Source organism: Citrus clementina, unplaced genomic scaffold (genome assembly GCF_000493195.1).
Source record: "Citrus clementina cultivar Clemenules unplaced genomic scaffold, Citrus_clementina_v1.0 scaffold_5, whole genome shotgun sequence".
Classification (NCBI taxonomy): domain Eukaryota; kingdom Viridiplantae; phylum Streptophyta; class Magnoliopsida; order Sapindales; family Rutaceae; genus Citrus; species Citrus x clementina.
In genome coordinates this window covers 28,542,788-28,550,018 of record NW_006262201.1, presented here as the reverse complement: position 1 = coordinate 28,550,018, position 7,231 = coordinate 28,542,788, and the positions used below count along the sequence as shown (strand labels likewise).

Genomic DNA, 7,231 nt, shown 5'->3' with positions numbered 1-7,231 from the left:
AATCAATATTTTAATAATAATTTTTTATTAAAATTATTATTATATAATAATTATACTACTAATAATTATTATTATATAGTAATTATACTACTACTAATTATTATTATATAATAATAATAGAAGTGTTGCACAAGTCAAATACATATGTAATTGGTTATACAATACACTATTATATAACAACTTTTTACGGTCTCAACTTGAGTTAAAAAACTAAATTAACATTTTAATAAAGGATCCTCCTACGTTGCAACAGTTCCAACATACAACACTTTTTGTCCTCATATATAATCGCCGTAGGATCTGGAGGGCCTCCATCTAATGGCTCAGATGAGTTCCACATATAAGTAAAGTAGTCGGTTGCCTGCAGAGACTGTATATAAATATAATAAAAAATAAATAACCCAAAACAGTTAAAATTAGGTGATCAAATTAGTGTTGAGAGGACATCGTCGAAATCGTAGCGAAAACTCATAAATTGCTCAAATCTATTCCACACATAGTAAAATCGGATAATGAAATTAATTGCCAGTGGAAGTGTGGTGGTACGAGGCTGAAGTAAATTTGAAATCGCAGCAGAGAAGTTGAAGATGAACATATCGCTGCGGCAGCCAATTGCGGCCGACATTGGGCGGAGCCGAAACTTTAGGAATTAGGCAAATGTAATTATATGGAAAAAGGGTGGAAAGAAGTCTGTTTGATTCGTTGATGAGCCGTTCGATCGGATGCGGCAGGAAACTACTGATAAGAAATTGTAAATTTTGTTTGAAAGATTTAACGGTGGTAATTAGTTTAGGATTGTCGGTTATGTTTTTTCGGAAGAATTAGAGAAGGGGAGAATGCTTTCCAGGAAGAATTAGAGTAGGATGGAAGAAGCAAGAGGATATTTATTTATTGGAGAAAAAATTGAAGAAGGAGCATGGATATAGTTTCAATAAATTTGTCGAACAGACTGTGCAACCCCAGACATATGTACTAGGCACTAAGTCTTGTGTTTGTTAACTCCATGTGAAGATCAATATGTTAAAATATCAATGATAATGATTAGGTTAGTTAAAATCCCTCTTTTTCATGCTTTGAGTTTTGTTTTGGTTAATTGAGTTTACTAGAGTAGGGATGTTTAAAAAAACTTGTATTTTCTACTGCTATTAGAAATCAATTTCCCCAAAGTAGCTGTGAACTAGTCTATTTTTCATCAGGATGTTTAAACTTCTCAAATATTTGAATCTCAGCATATTTATATATCATCTCATGGTTGCAAGTCACTACAGTAGCTTTAGGTGTTGATAATTGGAAATCTATATTTCTATGGTCTAGGCTGCAACTGCAAGGTGCACTTTTGCATGTAATTGTGGAGAAATGGAATGTTCAATGAATAGCTAATTAGTCTAGATCTACCCCCAAGATTATGATCAACACAAGAATACTAATAGTATCGCCAAAAGTACCTCTAATGTTTTTCCCTTAGTTACTCTTCCATGGATTCTATAGAGGGTCACAAGTCCACTCCTTAAATATTTCATTTTTTGGATTTTGGATCATTCTCTTATCTGATTTTTTTAATTTAGATTTTATATCAACTTTAATCAATTTTATTCTAGTAATTCACTCTATTAAAAGATTGAATTGACTGAGACAGGTGGTGGCCTCGATGGATTGGCCAGAAGTAATCAAGTACATAAGACTTGTCTTTACTCAGGCACACCGTGAGGAAATTATCTGAGATCTCTATAAATCTATTCAAGATCCTCAGAAGGGTTTAGTTCATGGAGGAATGACCAAGTTAGTAGACATGCTTCTGTTTGTCTTTTATAGGGAACACGATCCACTACCCACAGCTTACGACAATCATGAAGTAACAACAAAAATTGGCTTGCTTGTTCAACTTAACCGAAGCCCGTGCTTTGAACTAAGTGACTTTATTTGGAAATAATTGATTTTATTTCTATTAATACATGATGTAAATATTGTCTGCCCCAACCTCACTTTTATTTGCATTACTTACAAGGATCCAGAATATTAATTCTGTATGTTTATATATCAATATGTTTGCATATTTCGAATGTTTTGAGTGCAAGTGGCCTGTGGGAACTTCACTATAAATAAGGCCACCAACCTTTGTAATTTAGATACAATCGAATGAAGTATAACAAATGCTTACTGCTTTAGCTTCTTTTCTCTCACTCAACTTCTTTCAACAAAAATTTAAAGTCCTTATTTATAATTATTCCATAAACTTAGGATACTCCCATCATAAATCCGTAATAATACAGACTATAACCATTGTACATAATTTCAAAAGAATGGAGAATGAAAGAAACAAAAAAAGGACTCTCGAAATACAAAACAGTCTATAGTGCATAGACCTCCTTTATCTACACTAATTAACTGCGTGTGTCTAATGAACGCAATTTATTGTAACAAAAGGGAAGTCCTAGTCATTCCACTGGCTTGGTGTCAACGTCATCATCTTCACCCAGAATAGATCGGTGGTTGTTAATTCATCACTTGGGAGTCTGAACAGACGGTCATTCATCTGAGAAGTAGACATGCAATTAAGAAAATTACTTTAGTTAGTCCCAATTTACTGCCAAATATCATCAGAAAAACTACCCTCATCTCATTGCAGAATATACAAAAAATGAAAGTTTTTCATCCAAGGCTTGAAGCAGATCATGGTATTAAGCAAATGTCGGGTTAGACTAAAAAAGCAAAATAAGAGCATGGTAAATCTTGCACCCAATAATAGCCAACTTGAATGTCATCTTGAGCACTATCTAAAAATTAAGAGAATACCTGTAAGGTGATGGCATATGCTTCCCATAATCGCATATCATGTCGGAAAAGATCAAAAGTACCGCAAAGATCTGGAAGGAAAATCTTAATATGCAAGGATACTTATCGTAATGCACACTGTCATAATAAATCAGGTAACAACTTCAAGTTAATTGGAGTTATTAAGCTAGTGCCTACCTATCATAATGTAACCATGTGAGATAATAGTTATTTATACGGCCTCAAAAGTCAAAACTAGCTATTTTGAATACATCATCTTTGGATGCCTGAAGAATGATTATTTTGATTCTATCCAGCATTCTATGTCATACTCTTCCTAAGTTCCATTACTTTTTGAGCTTCCAAACTTTACCACCACAATCACATATAGAATAAACAACTAGCAAAAGTGCTAGCAAATTCAATGAGTTATAGTATACAACCAAGATGATATAAAGAAAAAATTCAAGCAGCTTGAAATAAGATGGCCAAGTAAAATCCTCAGAAAAATATCAGTGAAATTTTCTCTTGAAAAACATCTGGTTATGCCCAACATAATTTTCCTTTCTGTAGTGAACTAAGTTCCACCTAAAGCATCAAATGCAATATTTTATAATTTAAAAATACAAATATTTTTACGAAAGTTCAGATCCTCAATTTTGGCACAGTAATTTTATGCTTCTCATAAATTTCAAAATGTTGCAAGGTAAAACAGATAAAGCAAAAGCAATAATTGGGCATTATACCTTAGATCATCTACAAAGAGTTGCCATAACCACTATTCAGTCTTTGAATTTTACAGAGCACATATGAGCTAGAAGGAATTCTGCATCCAATAGGCTCTGCAGTGTACCCATTTGAAGCTGGAATATTATGAAAGATAATTCAGTCAGTGAAGAAATGCCAAGATATATATACTTCAACAATTCCTGGGGGCATATAATAGTAATGAAATTACATAAAGCTAAATGATTCAAAAGTGAGATATCTCATCAGTGTCTAATTGATCACTTTTAAAAGAAAAAATTATGTTAATGTTATAACTCTCTATGAATCTAGTTAAAAGTAAAAAGGAAGTTATAAAATACCTAACCATCTTGACTCAAGTACTTTTTAGAAACTTTTGCAAACAAAATATTTACACTATCAGCTTTGAAATGGAAAATAAAAAAACAATCCAAGAGAAAAATATCACACTTTAGGCTCTTTTGACTGTTGATTTCAACTTGCTAGGTGATCTCATTGAACTTTCCTTGTATTAATTGTGAACTTTCAACATATTTAATACTTCCTCGAATCTTCTTAGTCACATCACGGAGTGCTTCCAAGCCATCTTAAATGATCAATTTCAGAACATGTGCAACAAAGCTGACATCAAACAATTGGCCTATTCTACATCTTCGAACCTTAATGCATGTAGGTACATCTAACCTAAGAACTCACTCTGCTTTCGATTTCAGAAACTGGATACATTACATCCAACAACTGCCTACAAGTGAGAGGCCATTTTCAATTATTAATGATCAGAAATTTCTAGTCCCCCAAATTCAATCCTCTACAACCAATTTCAGTCTTAAGTGCTGCCTAAAGATCAATGTCGACATTTTTCTGTGAAACCCTAACCACTGGTTGGAAAATTATGGAACTCACGCTCAGTTAACAGCTCCTAAATGAATGCATAACCGGTTGTAAAGTGTTTTTTTTTTCAAAGAAAAGAATATATCTGCCGTAAAAATTCATTAGCTATAGTATCAAACTCGAGGAGAGTGTTGTCAAAAATTTCTTGACCAACATCACAACAATAACATATCAAAGCCAAAATACAAATTCCAAAATCCAATAGTAAAACCCTAACTCTTCCAACAATTATGCATAATAATAACTCAAACAATAGGCCATTGAAATGAAAAACTAAGAGACATTTTATTACCAAAACTCTTGAAAATCCATCAAAAGTCAAATAAAAAAGATCATTTGATGGCTTTCTTTACCGTAGTTGCTGAGTTATCATCAGTCCATAGATTGCTCTCTTGCTGTTTCTTCTTCAATGACTTCCGCTCGAGTTCCCGCCACTTGTCGATTGTAGCTGTGTAGATAAATCCAGCGCCGAAGAAATAGAGCAATCGAAGAACCTTTGTGCCGGTGAGCCTACCGTCATCTCTTCTCCTGTCATCTTTCTCTGCGGTGTGCGTATTAGTTACTCACTTCGTCATTTTCTTGGGGATTATTTGGTAGCCGAGAAATCTAACGAGAGAATATAACCGGTTGTAAAGGTTGCCAATGGCTGATTAAATTATCTAATAATTAATTGCAGCCGTTAGATTAAATTTGAAAGCATCTACGATTTTACTGGAAAAAGACAAAAAGCGTGGTAAGCTACAACTGTGGCAACGTAGGTGAGTCCTTTAATAAATTACTCAAACAATATTTTTATGAAATCCTGTAATATAATTTTATAATCCTATTTGTATTGTAACTTACTAAAATTAAAAATGCAATTGATTTTAAGGTTTTATCAAATAAAATATGATTCTATTATTATTTTTTAATTAAATTTAAACCTAATTAGATTTCATATCTAATTTTTCTTACTGTGTTTAAAATTTTGGCGCTTTTCTAATTACAATAAATTTTAGATTTATTTCTCAGATGATTTTAATTTATAAAATTAAATAATTTAATTTTGATGGATTGCTTTGATACTTGAGTTGAGATATCTTATCTTACTTTAATTTGTATTGACATTGTTAGAATTTATGTTGTAATATGGTTAATATTTAAGAACAAAGTTATTGTAAAATCCATTATTCATAATTTTTATCCACTACATTTTTTCGTATTTTAATATTAATTTAATAATTATTATAATTTGATATAGTTAAATTTATTAAAATAAAAAATATTTTAATTATAAAATTCAAACCAAACCCAAATAGGTTGGTTTGGGTTGGGTTAAAAATATTTAGGTTGGTTTGGATTGAACCCAAATTTTTATGGTTTGCTTTGAATTGACTTAAAATGTAACCCAAACCAACCCATGCACACTCCTACTCATGACTTTGACGGCCGAAACATGTTTCATGACACGAATAATGACAGTTTTGTTTGAGGTACTGCGGAGGTGTCTATTCAACTACCAAAACCATGCTCAACCGAAATTGTTTAACATTTTTTTTAAAAGAAACTCTAACTATAAGGCTTATGCTGTGGAAAGAGGAACAACTACACATTTGAGGGAGGGGAATTAATGATCCCATTAGCTGTAGCACCTAGCTTCCATCTCTAATTTTAACTTTCGATGGATAAAGTGTTTTCAAATTCCTCAAATGTCTGTAATCTGTTTAATAATTGAAGAAAGTTAAAATTCATTTTCTAAATTTAAGGTCAAACTCCCATTAAAAATTTTATTTTTATTCAATATTGCGATTAGATGGTAATCACTTTGTCGGAGAGATCTAAAAAAATTTGCCTGATTGCTCTTCACTAGAAGGATTGTATCTTAGTGATCACAGGGCCAAAAATTAAGTTCCATGCGTTTTGCATTTTGTGGAAATTCTTTTTTTTTTTTTTTTTGTGGAAATTTCGGTGGAGTCAATACGGCTAGAAATTCATAGAAGGATGAATCAAAGGTACTCAGTTATTATTGTAGGCTTGTAAGGCAGCTAGCGGAGTCCACACGTTTTAATGTCTGTTTATGGTTCAGTTTCCCATTTGATTAGTTACCAAAGAGAAACATGATTATCAATTTCAACTGGAAGTCTTTCATGCCTTAACTTTCTTCCTTCATTTCCATATTTCTCATTTCGCTTTAATTTTCCACAATTCTGCCTTGGATGGTAATTTTTGATTCCCGACGAATTGAGTGAACCGTTATCCACCCCACTTCAATAATAATGCTAATGGGAAATCATAAGTTGTTCTATAAATAAGCCATTATTCTAAAATTATTATAAGCACATTTTTTAAAATCAAGAATGGGAGCTTATTATTATTTCAAAAACTTCACCTAGTGGACCAACACGAACGAGTTTGTAGATGATAACTGCGAAGACCGTTCAAAATTACTGTTAAAACGGTTAAATATGCTATGTGACATTTCTGCACAGTCAGTTAAGTCAGTTAGCTGCTCCACGAATCTTATGATGAGTTTAAATAAAATTAAAATAAGACCAAAGCTCATCGGGACCAACAACCAGAGCTGAAATAATGCCAAGAAGGAAGCAACAACTTCATCTGCTACATGTCAGGAAAACTCGTTAACCTCTGATGAATTTGGATAATTCAAGTAAATGACATTAATTCATATATATTATGAAATTAAGGATCTTGTATTTTTGCCCCGCGGACCTGGCCGAATGATTTTCACATAGGTTTATTTAACTAGTCATCTGAGTTTGAATCTTAGGCCAAGAAGAGAGGGGCTTAAAATTTGCTTGTGCATTAACCATCTTTCAAAATA

The 7,231-nt window shown here is 32.5% G+C and overlaps 1 long non-coding RNA gene across 1 annotated transcript; it reads right to left on the bottom strand.

Moving 5' to 3' along the window:
• Positions 1 to 2,250: 2,250 nt before the first annotated feature.
• On the bottom strand, positions 2,251 to 4,989 carry LOC112097741. Its single transcript, XR_002905219.1, has 4 exons — positions 4,764 to 4,989; positions 3,519 to 3,635; positions 2,794 to 2,864; positions 2,251 to 2,533 (listed from the first exon to the last, which is right to left on the bottom strand). It is a non-coding gene; the product is annotated as an uncharacterized LOC112097741 (long non-coding RNA).
• Positions 4,990 to 7,231: the final 2,242 nt, after the last annotated feature.